The 22,405-nt window shown below is 46.1% G+C and overlaps 1 protein-coding gene across 1 annotated transcript in view; it reads left to right on the forward strand.

Moving 5' to 3' along the window:
* Nucleotides 1–207: 207 nt before the first annotated feature.
* Nucleotides 208–22,405, forward strand: part of LOC137618770 (zinc finger protein 782-like) — a 35,546-nt gene continuing 13,348 nt past the window's right edge. The window contains exons 1-2 of the mRNA XM_068348954.1: nucleotides 208–383; nucleotides 4,123–4,244. The gene's annotated coding sequence lies outside the window, so the exon portion shown is untranslated. The remainder of the gene's footprint in view (nucleotides 384–4,122; nucleotides 4,245–22,405) is intronic.

Below are 22,405 nucleotides of genomic sequence, written 5' to 3' on the forward strand. Positions count from 1 at the left end.
GAAATTTGTGATATTGCTTCAAAATTTAGTTGTTCTTACAAATACAAACTATTTGCCTTTTACTATGGGTATGCAGTTCCGGCTTCGCTGGCAAACGTTTTCCAGCTAAGCCAGAACACTACTGTATATCTATAGTGAAGAGTGAAGGTTTTGTGTAGTTGGGAAAGATATAGATTACTTCTAAATTTGTCATATTTCTCTAGGTACTGTGTGCTATCCTGAGCCCTTCACCACCTCAACCACTCCTTTCAGTTCCGAGTTGAAGATCAAGAGTGAAGAGTCTTTGACAGAAAAGTGGACGTGGCTACTGCCCTCACTCAGATGCACTACGTACCTCATCGGTGAATCGATTGCCCTTACGGTAGTGCTGAAGACATACTCAGGTTTGTAGAGTGTGGGAGAAATAAGAAACAGAATTAAAAGGGTAAAATTTATTGTTTGTTCTGGCACCAGATACAAACCTTTCAACTCTACTATTTGGCAACAGCTGAAATTAGCCGTAAAACTTTTAGCAAGGTGTAACTACCCACAGCTAGTTAGCAGGGGGTAGGACCGGCCACCCTACTTACACACTAGCCATGACAAGCCACTTTTTATTTTGGCTCGTAAGAGAATAGGTGTTGTCTATGCTTTACTCTTGTATGTAAGAGTATTTGCATTTTTATGTAAAAATGCGGGTTTGTCCACGCAGGGAAGGGCTCTGTTGCGGAACCTTCATATCTGTACTGGAAACGGATCCTTAAGTCCTTTGCCCTGCGTGCAGAGGTCACGCTTGTAGGCCAGAGTCCGCCTTTAATGTGTGTTGGAGTGGCCTCCCTCCTAGTGGCAGCGATTTAGCAGACGGCGGAAGAAGGAAAAGAGGAAATCTTCGCCTTCGTAGTCATCCTTGAAGTCGAAGAAATCTAGCCAACTTTCTTTGCCGGCTCAGTCCTATCACTCCAACTCTACCCGATCGGTCTGATCTCGGGGCCGCTCAGGTATTAGTGGTGGCCCCTGACCCTCGAACAACCTTGCGTGTCTGAAGTCCCTGTTGCTTCCCATAGAGGATCAGCGCAGACTTTTTGACCGAAGGGTAGTTTCTCTCTGTTGACAAGGTGCATCAACTGTGGCCGTCTTTGGGGCTCCAGGGATCCCCTTTAAGGAATGGCTTTTTGAGGTCCTTCAACGATGACACAGGGTGATGGCATAGTTGCTGTACCTAAGGATGCTTACGATCCTTTCCCCTGATACTCCGTCTGGTACTTAGGGAATCTCTTGTCTCTCGCCGGAGTGCTGTCAGCGCCTGCTCTTGTTCATTCTGCTTCAGTGGACGGATGTCACTACTGTAGTTGCAGACGGACATCCTTCAGTGTCTCCGTCAAGGATCCCTTCGGAGGAATGCCTCCAGGTGTCGGACAACCGTCCCGTTTGCGGGATGGGTCCTTCCACAACTTCACCAGCTGTTGCGAGACTGTCTTCCCATTCGCAGAATGACCCTCCCACTTCAGCAACTGGTATTGATTGGCCTTCCCACCCCGGGAGAGACATCGTTCACCTACGTAGTCGCCCCTAAAGGCTTCCGGGAACGAGCACAAGATTCATCAGTGCCTTGTTCCACCTCTTCATAGCGTAGTTTTTTGGAGGAAGACAGTGGGTCAAGTGCACTTGACCTATTGAATAATGGATCAAGTACAATATGTAAAAGGAAAACAAAGAATGCAAAATAAGATAGGAATTCTTCCTCTAAAAAATACAAAAACTCTGGCTCATTGGAAGAGGATTCCTTGTCTTTGGCTTCACACTTGTTGCCAAAGAGAACTCACGAAGATGTTCAAAGAACGGAAGTTCCTTCATCGAAGATTAACGATGAATTGGCAAAGGAGTTGTGGTCCTCATTTGGATGGAATAAAACTCCATCATTAGAGAATTTAAAGAATTTACGAAAATATGCTCTTGTAGATGGCAAAGAGTTGGTGAGTCTGCTGGCTTCTCCTCTTGCTCCACATCCTCCTTCAACTCTTTTATCAGTCCCAGGTCCAAATTTCTAATCCCCAGTGACTCCTCCTTCCACTGCTACAAGAGCAGGGAATAGCATTGGACCTGCTGCAACACTGGGTAGGACACTGAATCTACCACAAAGGCATTGTAATCGTACGTCTTCCTGGGACAGGGAGGAGCAAGCTGTGAAATAGGAGAGATCGCCAAAAGATCTGAATCACCTGCCGAAGGGGACCGAAAGACCCTGTTCATCTGACATGATCCTAGTACTCACGAAGGTCTTTTGCTGTAACAATCGTTGCTAGGAAGATGAGTGCCACGTGATGTATTGTCACTATGGAGAAGAGCGGGCAAGTTCGAGCCATTCTATTGGGGTTTACTCGCCCTTATTACGGTTACCAAAAGATCGTCATCAATACATAGACGATCCTTTTAAAATGAGAATGGGTACAACACGAGGGAACCACGTGGTAACACCAAGGGTCAGACGGGGTGTGAGAGAGTGGCGAGATGTGAACTACGCCGCGACCAGAAGCTTACTGACGACCGAGACCTAGCACCATGCTCTCGCACGCTGACCCGGGTCGCCTCAGGGCGAGTATCCATCTGCCACAGAGGGACCCCACTAGGAAAAACGGAGATAGGGGAAACTACACAAAATTCTGGTCGGTTGGGAGGAGAATCCCAGATACTCCTAAGAAAGTAGTTCAAGGTAAGTACTGTTAGGAACAATAGAAATTACTTAAAATTGTGATGTTTTTGTCGCAGGCATCATGACCGGCACTCATAGCAAGGGGATGACTGTTTGCAGTCATCCCCTTGCTACGAGTGCCGGTCAATGGCACCTGCGCTGTGGGTAGTAGTTTAGTAAGAAGAATATAAAGAAAACTGATTTGTCAGCTTTTGACTTGATAATGCCCAAACTGGTGCCAAAGTAACTCATTAGTAGTTCCTTTTTCTCCTTCCTCTTCCTAACCTATTGTGTCTCCTTCGGATTCATACAGGCCCAGGTTCTCGGGAGGAATTCGTAGGGGGTGATAGAACCCTGGCTTGTGCTTGAAATATGCATCACGAAAAATGAAAGAATCGCCTTTCCCTCCCAAGTTAATACAGTACTGTACTCCTTTAACTTTCTTTTGAAGTATGTATTCTTCTGTACTGACGGACATCTGGAAGCACTTGCCCCTATGGAAGTTTTATCCTTCTTTGGGCATCACTGATGTTCCCCCTGCAGAAAGGGTTTTGGAGGTGCTCGCTAATGATGCTAGGGCCTGGGTGTCTTCCATGTCTCCTCCTCCTCCATCTGTGAAGGCACCAGAGGATGTGACGTCCGGCGACATGTTGCTGTTGAGAAGGATCTTGTCACCTCGCCTGCTGCAGTATTGTTGCCGTCCACCAACACCTCGACTCTTTGTTTTCTTCTTGAACCTCATCCTTGACGGCTGACCCTCCTGATGCTATTCCTTCTTTCCCATAGAAGAAGTTGCTTAAGTCCAGGCGACCGTTCAGTCGGAGTCTCGTGAGATTCCAATCGATCTCTCCGCACGTAGAGTACGAGTGAGAAAGACGATGCCGTTCCGAGAATCAACCCGGCTCGTCAAATTTCAACGGCTGTTATGGCTTTACTGGAATCATTCTTTACTCCTATTAAAAGACTCAGGTTTGTGTGGTAGTTTGTAGCCTAGGTGGAAAACGAGCCATCATCTCGAGTGAAAAGTTTATGGCTTATTTCCAGGTAAGCCAGAAGGCTATATCAATTGAAGAGCGAATGGTTTGTGTGGTTGGGAAAAATACAAATCACAGAAAGTCCTCAACTAACTTAATTGGTTTCAAGAAGCTTTTTGGAAGTTGAAATTCGTTAGATTTCGGCCTAGGGTAGGTCTAACCTGACTCCCAAGTTTGTGATTTCCAACTGCAAAAGTAAAAGAATATTTGGGTTTCATATGAAATAGATATCAGGTTATTACAAATTTTGTTTTATTACAATATTTCTTTATCTTATCTTTGTTATCTTCAGTTGGATTTGTGTTTATCTGATTATTTATTAGTCAAAATTTTGTAATTTGGGGACCTCCTATATATTATATTTCTCTATGTACACTATGTAATCCTTGAGCTCTTTACCACCTCAACCACCCTTTTCAGTTCCGAGCTGAAGATCATAAGAGTCTTTGACAGAAAAGTGGGCGTGGCTACTGTTGGCACTCGCATGCACTACATACTCCCTCGATGAATCAATGGCCTTTCGCTGCTGAAGACATACTCAGGTATGTATACTGTAGACTCTAGGAGAAATAAGAAACGGAATTAAAATGGTAAATTGTTCCGTACACTAAATACAAATCCTTTCGCTCCTTATTAGGGAACATACTTTTGGTGAAGCTAGAAGACTAGCCATAAGACTTTAAACGAGGTCTAACTATCCCACCGCTAGTTAGGGGGGCTTAGTACTGGATACCCTGCTCTCACACACACACCTGTGTTCTCTTGTCACTTGTGCTTTCTGGTAGAAAGGGTCTTTAGAGGCTGGAGACTGGTGATAGACTTTTCAGGCCTGAACGAGTTTGTTCAACAGACTCCATTCAAGACGGAGAAGGCCCAGACGGTCAAAGAGGCCATCCGACCAAACAACTTCATCATCTCACTGGATCTCAAAGATGCTTACTTACAGATCCCCATTCATGCATCCTCGAGGAAGTACCTAAGATTCTCCCTGAACAGCAGGATATACCAGTTCAAGGTACTATGTTTCGGCCTGTCCACAGCACCACAGGTTTTCACTCCAGTCTTCTTTCTAGTGTGAACATGGGCTCACAAGAACAGTATCCGTCGACTTCATGGTAAATATCGACTCAGAACTTTGTATACCTAGGGATGGACATTAATACAAATCTAGGCAAAGTCGTTCCATCATTAGCAAGATTGGAGAGGATGAAATGAGCCACAGGCCTGTTCCTAACGCAAGATAAACTGCCAACACCTCTGTGGCAGTTGCTGGGATACCTCGCCTCACTGGAGGCCCTGGTGCCTAATGGTCGTCTCCGTACCCGAGCTCTCCAGTGGCAGCTGAAGACCTTTTGGTCACGGCACAAGGATCCTCTGGACCTGCTGGTCCCGATAGGGTCGGAGCAGAAGAGAGACCCGAAGTGGTGGGTATCAGAAACCAACCCACTCAGGTGAGTAGACCTTCTCTCTTCTACCCCGTAATTGATGCTCTTTACGGATGCATCAAAAGAAGGGTGGTGACTCATCTGTTGCAGCACACGACCTCCGGGCTTTGGTCCAAGGCCGAGCAACACTCCCACATAAACCTCCTGGAGATGAGAGCAGCCTTCATGGCTTTCAAGCATTTCCATCAGCTCGTTTCGGGACACTGTGGTGCTGATGAGCGACAACACCACAGTGGGGGCTTATATAAACAAGCAGGGAGGTACTTTTTCACAGTCCCTATGCCATCTGGCTATGTAAATAATCATATGGACAGAAGACAACTCGATAGCCCTCTCAGGCCACTTCATGCCAGGTAAGAGAAACATCTTGGCAGACAAACTGAGCAGGAGGACTCAGATATTAGCTCCGAGTGGTTTTCGAATTGTCAGATAGCTAAAAAAAGTCTTGACTTTGTGGGGTTTGCTGACAGTAGACCTGTTTTGCGATGTCCCTCAACCGGAAATTTCCGATGTACTGTACTGTTCGCCAGTACCATATCCTCGGACGTTCTTGTAAGACATTTTCCAACACCCTTGGAACAACCTAGTCTTCTATGGCCCCCTTTCTGCCTAGTAAAGAGGCCTCTGAAGATCTATCGATGATCCTAATAGTTCCGATGTGGCAACATGCAGTGGTTGCCGGACCTTCTACCTCTGCTCACAGAGGCACTAAGAGAGCTCCCTCCACTCATGATCTACTCAGACAATCACATGTACAGGTTTTCCACAGAGCAGTAGCTTTGCTACGTCTTCATGCTTGGAGGTTTTTTGCAACCAGTTGTGAGAAGGATGGCTAGATACCTCCGAGAGTCATCTTCCGCCATCTATCAGTTGAAGTGGTCTATCTTCTATGCTCGGTGTGGTGGAAGGTGCATCGTTCCTTTCAGTGCCACTATCCTAGTGATGACTGAGTTTTTTTTGTATCTTAGGGAGGAAAGAAACTGCTCAGTGTTGGTTGTGAAAGGCTGTCGCTCAGCCTTAAGTCTTACCTTTAGACTGAATGGAATCGTCTCTCATACGAAGCTTCGAGCTCATTTTCCCGCAGTTAGAAGTCAGGCAGCCCCCTTAGAATGTACGTGTACTTCCAAGTCGGAACTCAGACCGTGACCTAACCCTAAAGACAGCTTTCCTGTTAGCCCTGGCACATGCTAAAAGAGTCGGTGAGGTACACGGTCTGTTAAGGACATCGCCCATTTAAGGGGATTGGGGCAAGTGACAATCAATTTTGTCCCCGAGTTTGTAACTTGGACACAAAATCTGACTAGCGGATCCTGGATTCAGGCCCTTCCTGTTTGAGTCTCTCCTTACTGTAACATATGACCTAGATCAGCTGTTACTATGCCCTGCTAGGGTGCAGAGGAAATAAATTAAACGTACCATTTGAGCTCGTCAGCAGGCCAGTAGACTGTTTGTAAGCACAGGCAGAGTCAAGAGGAGAATTACTAAATACTCGGTCTCTACCTGGATCAAGAAAATAATAGAACAAGCCCTCCACTCAGATTCGACTCTTCATGACATCAGGGTTGTTAGCACATCCCTGCCATTCAAGAAGAACTGCAATGAGACGCAGGTCTTACAAGCGGGCGTGTGGAAACGTCAAACAACGTTCACGGCCCACTACAGCACCTGCAAGCCGTAACCCACAGGAGCCTTGACACATTCTCTAGGTCCTGTGGTACATACATCATACATATACCAAAGGCACTTCCCCCAATTTTGGGGGGTAGCCGACATCAACAATGAAACAAAACAAAAAAGGGGACCTCTACTTTCTACGTTCCTCCAGCCTAACCAGGGACTCAGCCGAGTTCAGCTGGTACTGCTAGGGTGCCACAGCCCAACCTCCCACATTATCCACCACAGATGAAGCTTCATAATGCTGACTCCCCTACTGCTGCTACCTCCGCGGTCATCTAAGGCACCGGAGGAAGCAGCAGGGCCTACCGGAACTGCTTCACAATCGCTCGCCATTCATTCCTATTTCTAGCACGCTCTCTTGCCTCTCTCACATCTATCCTCCTATTACCCAGAGCTTTCTTCACACCATCCATCCACCCAAACCTTGGCCTTCCTCTTGTACTTCTCCCATCAACTCTTGCATTCATCACCTTCTTTAGCAGACAGCCATTTTCCATTCTCTCAACATGGCCAAACCACCTCAACACATTCATATCCACTCTAGCTGCTAACTCATTTCTTACACCCGTTCTCACCCTCACCACTTCGTTCCTAACCCTATCTACTCGAGATACACCAGCCATACTCCTTAGACACTTCATCTCAAACACATTCAATTTCTGTCTCTCCATCATTTTCATTCCCCACAACTCCGATCCATACATCACAGTTGGTACAATCACTTTCTCATATAGAACTCTCTTTACATTCATGCCCAACCCTCTATTTTTTACTACTCCCTTAATTGCCCCCAAACTTTGCAACCTTTATTCACTCTCTGACGTACATCTGCTTCCACTCCACCATTTGCTGCAACAACAGACCCCAAGTACTTAAACTGATCCACCTCCTCAAGTAACTCTCCATTCAACATGACATTCAACCTTGCACCACCTTCCTTTCTCGTACATCTCATAACCTTACTCTTACCCACATTAACTCTCAACTTCCTTCTCTCACACACCCTTCCAAATTCTGTCACTAGTCGGTCAAGCTTCTCTTCTGTGTCTGCTACCAGTACAGTATCATCCGCAAACAACAACTGATTTACCTCCCATTCATGATCATTCTCGCCTACCAGTTTTAATCCTCGCCCAAGCACTCGAGCATTCACCTCTCTCACCACTCCATCAACATACAAGTTAAACAACCACGGCGACATCACACATCCCTGTCTCAGCCCCACTCTCACCGGAAACCAATCGCTCACTTCATTTCCTATTCTAACACATACTTTACTACCTTTGTAGAAACTTTTCACTGCTTGCAACAACCTTCCACCAACTCCATATAACCTCATCACATTCCACATTGCTTCCCTATCAACTCTATCATATGCTTTCTCCAGATCCATAAATGCAACATACACCTTCTTACCTTTTGCTAAATATCTCTCGCATATCTGCCTAACTGTAAAAATCTGATTCATACAACCCTTACCTCTTCTAAAACCACCCTGTACTTCCAAGATTGCATTCTCTGTTTTATCCTTAATCCTATTAATCATTACTCTACCATACACTTTTCCAACTACACTCAACAAACTAATACCTCTTGAATTACAACACTCATGCACATCTCCCTTACCCTTATATAATGGTACAATACATGCACAAACCCAATCTACTGGTACCATTGACAACACAAAACACATATTAAACAATCTCACCAACCATTCAAGTACAGTCACACCCCCTTCCTTCAACATCTCAGCTTTCACACCATCCATACCAGATGCTTTTCCTACTCTCGTTTCATCTAGTGCTCTCCTCACTTCCTCTATTGTAATCTCTCTCTCATTCTCATCTCCCATCACTGGCACCTCAACACCTGGAACAGCAATTATATCTGCCTCCCTATTATCCTCAACATTCAGCAAACTTTCAAAATATTCCGCCCACCTTTTCCTTGCCTCCTCTCCTTTTAACAACCTTCCATTTCCATCTTTCACTGTCTCTTCAATTCTTGCGCCAGCCTTCCTTACTCTCTTCACTTCTTTCCAAAACAACTTCTTATTCTCTTCATATGACTGACCCAGTCCCTGACCCCACCTCAGGTCAGCTGCCTCAGCTCCCTCGTAGGACAAGTAGCAGCCGGATCAGGACAGATGTTACCCCTTTGTAGGTCTAGAATTAATGTGCGAGTGACTGGCCTCTTTGTCTTTCATTCTCCCCTTACTTGGGATTTGAGCATCCGAGGAACTGCAAGCTGACATCTTCTGACTGCAGGTGGGTACCATTGTCCCCTGTGTAACCCGATATATGTAGTATGTATTTAAGTCTCTGATATCCCAGGGAGTTAGGAATTGGGTAGTGTCTAGGTGAGAAAGGAGCTTAACTCTAAGATATACAGTGGAGCCTCTACATACGATCTTAATTCATTCCCGGACGTGCTTCATATGTTAAAACGATCGTATGTCGGAGCGAATATTCCCATAAGAATACGCTATAATTCGTATAATTCGTTCTACAGCCCAAAACCTATGATAACTTCTTAATAAATTACTACACATAATTACGCATAACAATAATACAATTGCATTATATAAGAGAGATGTAAAAAAGAATAATTATTTTCATATATATTTTTTTTTAAATATTAAACTTAGCCGGTGAATATATAATAGCTGACGTCTCGGATGGCTCGACAGAAAAACACAAAAACTCGCGAGCGATCGCCATGAAGGTTGCGGGTGTGCCCACCAGCGCCAACTATCGACCAGATACCGCATATACATGTAAACAGCTCCAGTTCTTCTATGTCGGTCTTGTCGACAAGTTGATTCCATTACTCGCTGTTGACCTGGAGTTTTTCGTCCTTCTTGGTGAAGTACTTCTTTTTGGTTTTGAGCTTTCGCAGTGCAGGTGTTTTTATCTTCAATTAAAACTCTTGAACTCTTTTTTGGATAGATTTTATTGTTGATGACTTTGGATTGTTTTTGGATTTTCTTTGACTTTTCAAAATGGCTGACCCTTCTCCAATTCCTAAATTTCGTAAATGTAATGCTAGGGATTGTAACAAACGTCTTCCAAAGGCCTCTCTCGACCCACATACCGTGTGTTCTAATTGTCGGGGTAAAACCTGTCAATTAGGAGATCGGTGTGATGAGTGCGTGGTACTTTCGGAATTCGACTGGCTAGAGTTTGATAAGTATTCTCGTAAGCTAGAGAGAGATAGGGTGAGGAGAAGTTCCTCTAGATCATTAGAATTTTCCTCCTCCCATGCCCCTGAACCTAATCCTTCCCCAGTAGTAGTTGTGCCTGAACCTTCTACTAGCACTCATGAACCATCAATGCGGGATATGTTGCGTGCCATTCAAGCGTTGGGCGAGAGAGTTGAATCTTTGGCTACGGACCGTAATCAACTCATGGCGGATGTTAAAGAGTTAAAGTGTCAGAGTGCCACATTAGAAAATCGTGGGGATAAAGTGATTAGTGCGCAAAGTGTTATCAGTGTTGCGACCGAGGGTTCGTCTGTTCGTGCCTGTCGTTCGCCTAGTCCGAGACCTCTTGCAAGCTCCCATGCACCAGGGAGAAGTAATGTCGTAGGACTTATGGGGACGAGAGGCTTTAACCAACGAACAGACGTTCCCTCTATGGTTTCGGGCGTGTCTCGTCAAGACCGCCCCTACCATAAGACGAGCGAGGCGGTTTTCTCCTCGTCATCCGAAGGCTTCTCGCGTAAGAAACCGTGGAGCAAGGTTTCGAGACCCTTAAAGCGGAAGTCAGTCCCTTCAGGACAGGTCCAGCGTCCTGGTTGTAGCCATTGGGACAGCTCTGACCCTGTGCAGTCATCGGAAGACTGCTCGCCGCCTAAACAGAAGCGTAACACAGGCTCCGAGAGTCTTAGTGTAGGCAATGTTTTGCAGTCACAGACGTTACCATCGTCTCGACCCGCACCCACTCCTGTTGATCCTAAATGGGTTGTACTGCAGGATATGCAGAATAAGCTTGCCTCTCTTATGGAGGAGTATACTGCTGAGCAGGTTCACGATGATCCTCGCCGTTTAGCTGATCGAGATCCTGTCCGTCAGCCGCCCAAACGAGCCTTTGCTCGTCCTGTTGACGTTGACGTTACAAAGTCACGTCAGTCACGTGACTTAGAGCCTCACTCGATGCAGTCCCGTGTTGACTTTCAGCCGCTTGTGGACGTTCAGCCGCTGCCGCATGCTCGTGTTGACGTTCAGGACGTTCGCCAACCAGCTAAGTTGACTTGTTTTGACGTTGAGCGTCAAGCACCGCAGTCAAGAGTTGTTTTAACTGCTCAATCTAGGCAGTCAAGGCAGTCTCGAGTTGACGTCGAGTGTCCTCCCGCTCCTGTTGTTGTTGCTAGTCAGTCTGTTAAGCAGTTACATGACGTAGCGTCCTGGACTGCTACTGATGCTCCTGTGCGTGTGAACTCTGCTTGTCAAGCATTGCCACCAAGACAGGTCTCTCCCTTGCTTGAGACTCATCAGTTGTCGGACGAGGTTCCTTCAGATGAGGACGTTGCTGATCCTCATCCTAATGATAATCCTTTGGACGTTTTGTCGGATGTAGAAGAACCTAAGGCTGTACAACCTTCGATGGATTTTAAGAAAATTATGATGATTTTCAAGGATCTTTTCCCAGATCATTTTGTTGCTGTTGCTCCTCGTTCGCCTCCGTCTGAGTTTGCGCTAGGCTTAGCTGCTACCAAGCCTGCCTTTACTAAGCTAGTGCTTTCTCGCTCTTCTAAAAGGGCTTTACGTCTTCTAGGCGACTGGTTGGATACCAGGAGGAGTTTGGGGAAGACGGCCTTTGCCTTCCCACCTTTTAAGCTAGCTTCTAGATCGAGCGTCTGGTATGACACGGGAGAAGTTCTCGGCTTGGGAGTCCCTGCCTCTGCCCAGGGTGACTTCTCAAGCCTCGTAGACTCTCCCCGTCGCCTGGCCATGAGACGCTCGAAGATTTGTTGGTCCTCCTCGGACCTTGACCATCTACTTAAAGGCGTATATAGGGCCTTTGAAGTTTTTAACTTTCTAGATTGGTCTTTAGGAGCATTAAGTAGGAAGATCTCGTCTGCTGACCAAGATGTATCCTTACTTATTATGTCCTGTATGGACAAGGCCATCCGCGATGGCTCCAATGAGCTCGCCTCCACCTTTACGTCTGGAGTCTTGAAGAAGAGAGAAACCCTTTGCTCTTTCCTTTCAGCAGGAGTTACTCCCTGTCAAAGATCGGAACTGCTCTTTGCTCCCTTATCGGCTGCCTTGTTTCCACAACAGCTGATTAAGGACATTGCTGCTTCGCTTGTGCAGAAGGACACACATGACCTGATGGCTTCTTCTGCTCGCAAGGGAGCTCCTTCTTCATCCTTTGTTGTGAGACCCAGAATCGAGACTCCTGCATCTAGATTTATCCCGCCCTTTCGTGGCAGAGCTCCCAGCAGGGGAGGCTCTCGTGCCGAGGGAAAGAGAGGTAAGAAGAGAGGAGCCAAGTCCTCCCGTGGCAGAGTCTGACTGCCCACGGCCTCAGACAGCGGTAGGGGCCAGACTGAACAGCTTCTGGCAGGCCTGGGAGAAGAGGGGTGCAGACCAAGAGTCTGTTCTGTTGCTCAAGGAGGGGTACAAAATACCGTTTGTACGCAGACCTCCTCTAGTAACAGTTCCCATAGACCTCTCTCCCAGGTATCGAGAGGAGTCAAAGAGACAAGCCCTACATCACGAAGTGTCTCTGTTGCTAGAGAAGGGAGCGGTGGTGAAAGTCTCGGACCTTCAATCACCGGGGTTTTACAACCGTCTCTTCCTAGTCCCAAAGCATACAGGAGGTTGGAGGCCAGTGCTAGACGTCAGTGCGCTCAACGTTTTTGTTACGAAAACAAAATTTACGATGGAGACCACGAAGTCCGTCTTAGCAGCGGTCAGAGAGGGAGACTGGATGGTCTCTCTCGACCTGCGAGATGCGTACTTCCACATTCCTATACACCCGGATTCCCAACCGTTTCTGAGGTTTGTTTACAGGAATGTGGTGTACCAGTTTCGAGCACTGTGCTTCGGCCTCAGTCCTGCTCCTCTCGTGTTTACGAGGCTCATGAGGAATGTGGCAAAATTCCTTCATCTTTCGGGAATTCGAGCCTCCCTGTACACGTACTTGGACGACTGGCTTCTCAGAGCATCGTCCAGTCATCGCTGTCTGCAGGATCTACATTGGACGTTGGGTCTGGCCAAGGAGTTGGGACTTTTGGTCAACTTAGAAAAGTCCCAACTGATCCCATCCCAGACGATTCTATATTTGGGGATGGAGATTCGCAGTCTAGTTTTTCGGGCTTTTCCGTCTGCCACCCGAATAGAACAAGCCCTGCTCAAAGTCCGACTAATGCTGAAAAGAGAACGTTGTTCAGTAAGGAGTTGGATGAGTCTCGTAGGGACTCTGTCATCCCTGGAGCAGTTTGTCTCACTAGGGAGACTGCACCTTCGGCCTCTCCAGTTCCATTTAGACTCTCACTGGAACAAGGGCAAGACTTTAGAGGCTGTATCAATCCCGGTCTCCGAACCAGTAAAAGCATGCCTGAACTGGTGGGACAGCAACATCAGTCTGAGAGAGGGCCTGTCCCTAGCAGTCAAGAACCCAAACTACGTGTTGTTCTCAGACGCGTCGGATTTGGGTTGGGGTGCGACCCTGGACGGTCGGGAATGCTCGGGTCTTTGGACCTCAGTTCAGAAGAGCATGCACATCAACGGCAAGGAGCTATTAGCAGTCCACTTGGCCTTGATGATATTCGAGAGCATTCTTCGAAACAAAGTGGTAGAGGTCAATTCAGACAACACCACAGCTTTGGCGTACATCTCCAAGCAAGGAGGCACTCACTCCCACACGCTGTACGTGATCGCAAGGGACCTCCTCATATGGTCAAAAAATCGAGGCATCTCCCTGTTGACAAGATTCATCCAGGGGGACTTGAACGTCTTGGCAGACTGTCTCAGTCGGAGAGGTCAGGTGATCCCCACGGAATGGACCCTCCACAAGGACGTGTGCAAGAGTCTTTGGGCGACTTGGGGTCAACCCACCATAGACCTCTTTGCCACCTCGTTGACCAAAAGGCTCCCAATCTATTGCTCACCAGTCCTAGATCCAGAGGCGATCCACATAGACGCGTTTCTACTGGACTGGTCTCACCTGGACTTGTATGCATTCCCACCATTCAAGATAGTCAACAAGGTACTGCAGAAGTTCGCCTCTCACGAAGGGACAAGGTTGACGTTGGTTGCTCCCCTCTGGCCCGCGAGAGAGTGGTTCACCGAGGTACTTCAATGGCTGGTAGACATTCCAAGGAGTCTTCCTCTAAGGGTAGATCTCTTACGTCAGCCCCACGTAAAGGATGTTCATCAAAGCCTCCCCGCGCTTCGGCTGACTGCCTTCAGACTATCGAAAGACTCTCAAGAGCTCGAGGCTTTTCGAAGGAGGCAGCCAGTGCGATTGCGAGAGCTAGGAGAGCTTCTACCATCAAAGTATACCAGTCGAAGTGGGAAGTCTTTCGAGACTGGTGCAAGTCAGCATCTGTGTCCTCTTCCAGTACCTCTGTAGCCCAAATCGCAGATTTTCTCTTACATCTGAGAAATGTTCGCTCCCTCTCAGCACCCACTATTAAGGGCTACAGGAGCATGTTGGCTTCGGTCTTTCGACATAGAGGCTTAGATCTTTCCAATAATAAAGATCTCCAAGATCTCCTTAAGTCTTTCGAGACCTCTAAGGAACGTCGTATGGCAACTCCTGGATGGAACTTAGACGTGGTCCTAAGGTTCCTGATGTCAGACAGGTTTGAGCCATTACATTCAGCCTCCCTGAAGGATCTCACCCTCAAGACACTTTTTCTAGTGTGCTTGGCTTCGGCTAAAAGGGTCAGTGAGATTCATGCCTTCAGTAAGAACAGCGGCTTTTCCACAAATAAAGCCACATGTTCACTTCAGCTTGGTTTCCTGGCCAAAAATGAACTGCCTTCTCGTCCTTGGCCTAAGTCATTTGATATACCTTGCCTGTCAGAGATCGTAGGCAACGAACTTGAAAGAGTACTGTGTCCAGTTAGAGCTCTTAAGTTCTACTTAGCTCGTACTAAGTCCTTACGAGGTGGATCTGAGGCCTTATGGTGCTCAGTTAAGAAGCCATCATTACCTATGTCAAAGAATGCTTTGTCATATTTTATCAGATTTTTAATCCGAGAGGCTCATTTTCACTTGAGTGAAACAGACCGTTGCTTGCTTAAGGTTAAGACACACGAAGTAAGAGCTATAGCAACTTCCGTGGCCTTTAAGCAAAATAGATCTCTGCGAAGTATTATGGACGCGACCTTTTGGAGAAGCAAGTCGGTATTCGCGTCATTTTACTTAAAAGATGTCCAGACTCTTTATGAGGACTGCTACAGCCTGGGTCCATTCGTTACAGCGAGTGCAGTAGTGGGTAAGGGTTCTACCACTACATTCCCTTAATTCCAATATCCTTTTAATCTGTCTCTTGAAATGTTTTTAATCTTGTTTTTGGGTTGTACGGAAGGCTAAGAAGCCTTTCGCATCCTGGTTGATTTGGCGGGTGGTCAAATGTCATTTCTTGAGAGCGCCCAGATTAGGGGTTTGATGAGGTCCTGTTGTATGGGTTGCCGCCCTTGATACTTCAGCTCCTGGGAGTCTTTCAGCATCCTAAGAGGATGGCTGGGCTTCGTGAGGAAGAGACTAACAAGGCAGAGTAATCGTCAAAGTCAGCTGCCTTACCAGGTACCTATATATATTTGGGTTTTGTTATGATATAACTGTCAAGAACTCTAAGCATATACGCTGTAAACTGTATTAATACTGGTCTCTACCCACCACCATGGGTGTGAATCAGCTATTATATATTCACCGGCTAAGTTTAATATTTAAAAATGATATTTTGATTATAAAATAAATTTTTGAATATACTTACCCGGTGAATATATAAATTAAAAGCCCCCCCTTCCTCTCCTCCCCGATAGAGACCCAGCGGGATGAGAAGAACTGGAGCTGTTTACATGTATATGCGGTATCTGGTCGATAGTTGGCGCTGGTGGGCACACCCGCAACCTTCATGGCGATCGCTCGCGAGTTTTTGTGTTTTTCTGTCGAGCCGTCCGAGACGTCAGCTATTATATATTCACCGGGTAAGTATATTCAAAAATTTATTTTATAATCAAGATATCATTTTTACATTTTTTTTCCTTTTTGATTTTTAATTTTCACCACTTTCGCTCAATTCAATCTTAGTTTTCTTTGCTTCACTTTCTCTCTCTTCATCACGATCACTAGACCGCTTCGTAGATTTTTTAAAGAAACTATCAAGAGAAAGTTGCTTGGTACGGCTTTTCAGAATTTTTCTGAAATGGATTAAGCAGACATCATCGAATTGCGAAACTACACGGCAAGCCTGAAGTTTCTGTGGGTGATACTTATCAATGAAATCAACCACGTGTTGATGATGTGCTAACGTCTCTTTTATTGCAGCCGAACTTAAGATGTGCTCTACCCCCTTCCTTGATGTCCTCGGACTCACTCAACTGCGCTTGGAACTCATCATTCTGCATGGCATGCAACTCCTTGAGTTCCTCGGTGGTGAGCTCTTCATAATGCTCATCGATGAGTTTGGTGATGTCATCTTCATCCACCTCCAGACCCATGGACTTGCCAAGGGATACAATCTCTTCGACGTATTTCTCTACGGCAAGCACAGGTTCAGGCTCGGGGCCAAAACCTTCAAAATCTCTGGGAGACACAGCATCAGGCCAAAGTTTCTTCCAAGCTGAATTCAGTGTCTGTCGAGTTATTCCCTCCTAATCCATGACCTTCAAGCAGTGCACGATATTGAAATGGCTCCTCCAAAATTCACGCAAAGTTAAGTTGGTGCTTTGCGTGACATTAAAGCACTGCTTAAATAAGTGCTTGGTGTAGAGCTGTTTGAAATTAAAGATGACTTGCTGGTCCATGGGCTGGAGGATAGGGGTGGTGTTCGGTGGAAGATACAGCACTCGAATGAACTTGAACTGGTCGATGATATCATCTTCGAGTCCTGGGGGGGTGAGCGGGAGCATTATCCAAGCAAAGCAAGCACTTTAAAGGCAAATTCCTCTCCTGAAGGTACTTCTTGACAGCAGGGCTGAAAACTTGGTTAACCCATTCAACAAAGAAATGCCTAGTAACCCAAGCCTTAGAATTAGCACGGCAGAAAACATACAGCATGTCCTTATTGACTCTTATGTGCCTTAAATGCCCTAGGGTTTTCGGAATGATGAGCCAATAACAGCTTTATTTTGCAGTCCCCGCTGGCGTTAGCACATAGGGCAAGAGTCAACTGATCCTTCATAGGCTATTGTCCAGGCATTTACTTCTCTTCGGCGGTGATGTATGTTCGACTAGGCATCTTTTTCCAAAACAGACCGGTTTCATCACAATTGAAAACTTGCTGCTGTACGTAGCCTTCATCCTCCACAATCTTTTTGAACTTCTTAACAAAATCGATAGCAGCCTTTGTGTCCGAACTTGAAGCCTCTCCGTGCTGAACAACTGAATGAATCCCGGTCCGTCTTAAATTTCTCAAACCAACCGTGAGATGCCTTGAATTCCTCCGTTGTAGGATCGGTTGAATTCTCCCCCGCGTCACCCCCAGGGCCCGCTGCCTTCAAGTCACAATAGATAGCGCTGGCCTTCTGACACATATGATCGTTTCAGTGATCGTATCGCCAACTATCTCTTTGTCCTTTATCTATATCAACAAAAGGTATTCCATCTCTTCCAGGGTAGGGCTGCGATGTTTTGAAATAGTGGTGATCCCCTTCGATGGTTTGACTGCTTTAATTGCTTCCTTCTGCTTGATGATCGTCGAGATCGTAGACATATTCTGGACATATTGTTTAGCCAGATCACTCACACGCACACCGCGCTCATGTTTTTCTAGAATTTCTTGCTTCAATTCTAATGAAAGCATTGCCTTCTTCCTTTTCTCACCACTACTAATACCTGTACCAAAACTAAGCTTCTTAGGACCCATGATTATACTTAAAATAAAAAATGAAACGTGAGAAAAGGAAGATAATAAGCACTGTTAATAACGGACCGAACAGAGGACAACCACACGATGCGCACGAGAACAGAGAACTGACCAATGCGATGCTCAATAGCGTCCCTCCGACGTGCTGCCGTCTTCCGGCGTAAACAAGAAACTACGACCGACACTTCGAGAAAATTCTGCGCGTATGGTCTACGCTAGATGTTGGAGCATGACGTCGGGTGTCGAGACGAGAATTCGATCGAATTTTACTTTGGATGTTGGAACAATCATATGTAAAGGCAATTGTATGTAGAGGTTCCACTGTATCTTACATGGTCGAGTCACAATGCATGGTTCTCACATCCTCACACAATTGCTCAGGACTTTATCTTTCAGTGAGAGGTAGCAAGGCTCAGGCCTTTCCAGATTTTGAGTCTTCGAGAAGTGAGTAGCCATCCTTGGAAGGCTGGGCTTTTGGAGGTGATAGTTTTGAGGGCGCAGCAGGAGAGTGTCTCTTCTCCTGCCGGGATTGGCTTCGGCACTTCCCATTCTAGAGCTGACAGGAGGGAGTTCCTCCTGCTCGATCTCGTGCCTCCAGGACCTTCCACCTTCGAAGTAGGTTCTCTCCCACCCAAGGACCTGCTGGGTGGCACTTGCTAGAGTGTTCCCCTGGCTCATTTACCCTCCAGGGTGAATGACAGGCACCCTTGTCTCCCTTGTGAGCTTTCCAACCCTTCGGGACTTACAGGCAGATTCTCACATGCGTGAACTGATGTCTACACCCGAGAGTCAATCTCCCCAGGTAGCTCAGAAGTGCCAGCGTGCCTCGTCGCTAGAGCGCTCTACTTCATCGGAGCCGAGCTCCTCGGAGTTTGTGGATAATCATGCATGTAATCCTCCTGCTTTACTTGTTGTTGTAGAGCGCGCAAGCCATGTTTGCGGTCCTGTGGCGCCAGACTAGTTGGCTTAATCGTACAGTTGCATTCTGCTCGCGAGCTAGCGGTGCCCGAGATGTTTCGCCAGGCTCTCTTGTCGCAAGAGAATTTGAAGCCCTAAGGCTTCTGGTACAGAGGAAGTTGAGCCTGAGTATATCTTCCTGCAGGTTCTCACCTGCATTAAGATGGTTAATGTACTCGGTGAGGCTCCTTGCTCTCTTCCTCGGGAGGAACGCAGCAACAAATCTGTTTTGCTGGTTCCCTAGAGCCAATAAGTCTAGCCTGGAGCTGCCATGGTCCATATTGGCAACAGAGTTCATTAGTAAGGTTGACATGCAAAGTTTTGCAGGGAACCCCTTTGGGCCGAAAAGTCATCTAAACTGCTTCTCTCTACGTCTGTGAGGCAGAGGAAGTTCTGAGAGTTTGGAGAGGTTGGCGGCACAGCCGCTAGGGTTCCCTACAGCTGATGCCCTGAACGTGGAGAAGAAGGTGATGGCTCGCTTCAGGCCTCCTCTCGGATGGACCACTGGTCGGGGACTGCTGGCTACCTATTCACGATGTAATTCGTACCCTGAGAAGTGGGAGGTGTTCAAATACATCGTCCTTACTGGTGCGAGGTAAATGGAATCCCTGACGCACAATTCTGAAGAGGTGTGATGCCGTTATCTCTATGTTCCAAAAGCAGGTGTCGAGGAGGGAGACACTCCACCTTTGGAATACCTCATTTAAGAGTCCCTCCTCCACTGAGCCTTAACGTCTCGACCCATGGATCTGGCACCTGCCTTGCCTGAAACTAATATGGTTGCTGGGCAAGTACATAGTCCTTTGAGCAGGGTTCTTGGCAGTCCACCTCCAGGAAATTGAACCCTCAGTGACTTCCCTTTCAAGGTAGGAAGGCCAAAAGGACTGTGTGATAAAGGAGGTTAAAGTACCTTAATCTAACTTACCTCCTCAAACCACCTTTCTAAGTACTGAGCTGAAGTAGCAAAAATGAGTTATGAGCCCACACCCTCTCCATTCAGATAACTGCTCGTTATCCATTTCAACGACCGATTCCAACTCTCGCCAAAGTTATCTCCCCTAATTAAAGGACTCAGGTTTGTCTGGCTAGGAGAAATGCATATTACTTTTAGAACTTGTTATTTTTAAATATTAAACTTAGCCGGTGAATATATAAATAGCTGACGTCTCCGACGGTCGACAGATTCCAAAAACTCGCGAGCGATCGCCATGAAGGCTGCCGGGTGTGCCCACCAGCGCCGACTATCGGCCAGATACCGCATATACTTCTCAACCAAACCAGTTCTTCTCTGTCGGTGTTACAGACAACACTGGTTCCGCTCGCGCTTGACCTCGAGTTTCTACCGATTGGTGAAGTACTTGGTTTTGGTTTTATTGCTTTCGCCGTGTTGGATTATTCAATACTATCTTCAAAAGAAATGCTTTTGAAAGGAGAGGAAAAGTTTTTGCCCTTGCTTTTTTAATCTCGCTCTGGTTTTTCCATAGAGAAAAGATGGCCGACCCTTCCCTCAGTGTACGAAAGTGTGTTAAAGGCTTTTAGTAATTATTTTATCACTTTATAAATTATTGTTGATATTTATAGATTTACCTCTATATATTTTATATCTCACCCGCCTTTATTAGGCCTCTTCGATTAGCTTTCCATTTATACTAAACACCGAGATAAATTTTATGTTTTTGTTTAGAAGCGGTCTTTGCCTATTCTTTGTAGGCGGTCCTGACTTGGAAAGCGAAGTTAAACAACGTTGAGCCCATTCAACTTTTATTTTTGTTTAGATTGATGAGATGAATATTTTTAGAAAATATTTCAAGAAATTTATTCTTTGAATAGTCTTCGTGCTGTTTTTCAAAGATGAACTAACGTTTGGTTTATTTATGCTACGCAGTTTGCGCTCTATCGTTACGATAGAGTAAGAGAGAATCACGGTTTCACTTTGCAGAAAGAGTAAATCGATTTTGACGTTTTGTTCATTCTTCTTACAAACTGAAGTTTTTTAGATACTAATTTAAAGGAACATGTTAATTTTCAATTTCTTAGTCCTTTTAGTTTTTTCCTTTAGTCAAATAACCTGTTATTGACGAAGAGTGAGTGAGCCATTCTCTTGTGAGTGACAAGAGAGAGAGAGAGAGAAGGAGAGAACGATCCGATCTTTATTCTCGTCTCAAGTCTCTGTACAAGGAGTTTGGGAGCGAGTAACGTTGTTCTCGATTCAGATTTTTACTCTCGTCCTAAGTCTCTGTACGGGGAGAGAGGATAAAACTTAGTTTTTATTCTCATCCCAAGGCACTGTACGGTGAGAGATTGAAAACGTAGTCTTTGGTGAACTAGTTTTAGTCTCCTCCCCAGTCACTGATCTTTTTAACTTTATATATTTCCGTTTTATTCGATATATATGTATATGTTTATTAATTTTTGCATGTGTGTTTCATTTTGTACTAATGTGCTTACATTATACGACATATTTCGCAATTCTAACCTTTTGATTTAAGGGGAATTGCGTGCTTCAGGTAGAAATCAGCTTTATTCATGTCTAATGTGAAATTATTAAAAAATGCGATATCAGTGAAGAAAGTGCGAAAAACATGTTCAGTGTTGCGGAGGGTTCGTTTGTTCGTGCTTGTCGCTTGCCTAGTCCGAGACCTCTTTCAGGCTCCCCTGCACCAGGGAGAAGGAATGTCGTAGGACCTAAGGGAGTGAGAGGTGTAAACCAACGAACAGACGTTCCCTCAAAGGTATCAGACGTTGCTCGTCAAGCACGTCCTTGCCATAAGACAGGAGAGATGAAGTTTCTCCTCGTCTTCCGATGATTCGTCTCTTTAAAAACCTGGGCGTAAGGTTTCGAGACGGTTGAAACGTTTATTAGTTCCTTCAGAACAAGTTCAACGTCCTAGCTGTAGTCATCATGAGAGTCCCGTTCATAGCGATGACGTTCATGTACAGACGTTTCTGCCACAGACTCGGCGTGACGTTGAGCGGTAGACACGGTAGACACGACGTGACGTCGAGTGTCAGTCACCGTAGTCACGATATAGCATCGATCAGCAGTCACCGCTGTTACTACGTGACGTTTGAACGTCAGCCACCGCAGTCACAGGTTGATCCGAAGTTAAGTGTTTTGCAAGATATGCTGTTAAAGTTTTCTTCTTTAATAGAAGCTTACGATCCTGTTCCTGTGCGAAATGATCCTTTGCTTTTTGTACGTCACGGTTCTGGGATAGTGATTCAGGTCTTCAACCTTCTAAACGAGCTTTGTTACGTCACGCTGACGTTATCCCTAGTGACAGCTTTGCTGTTTAACGAGATGCGGAGCATAAATCTCGATGTAACTTTGATCGCTTTGAACATCAGCCACCGCAGTCACAGCGTGACGTTGAGCTGCAGACACCGCAGACACGACGTGACGTTGAGCGGTAGACACCGTAGACATGACGTGACGTCGAGGGTCAGTCACCGTAGTCACGATATAGCATCGAACAGCAGTCACCGCTGTTACTACGGGACGTTTGAGCGTCAGTCACTTCTGTCACGACGTGTAGTAGAATAACATTCTCTGCAGTCACAACGTGACATCGACCC

The sequence above is a fragment of the Palaemon carinicauda genome, chromosome 25, assembly GCF_036898095.1.
Source record: "Palaemon carinicauda isolate YSFRI2023 chromosome 25, ASM3689809v2, whole genome shotgun sequence".
NCBI lineage: Eukaryota > Metazoa > Arthropoda > Malacostraca > Decapoda > Palaemonidae > Palaemon > Palaemon carinicauda.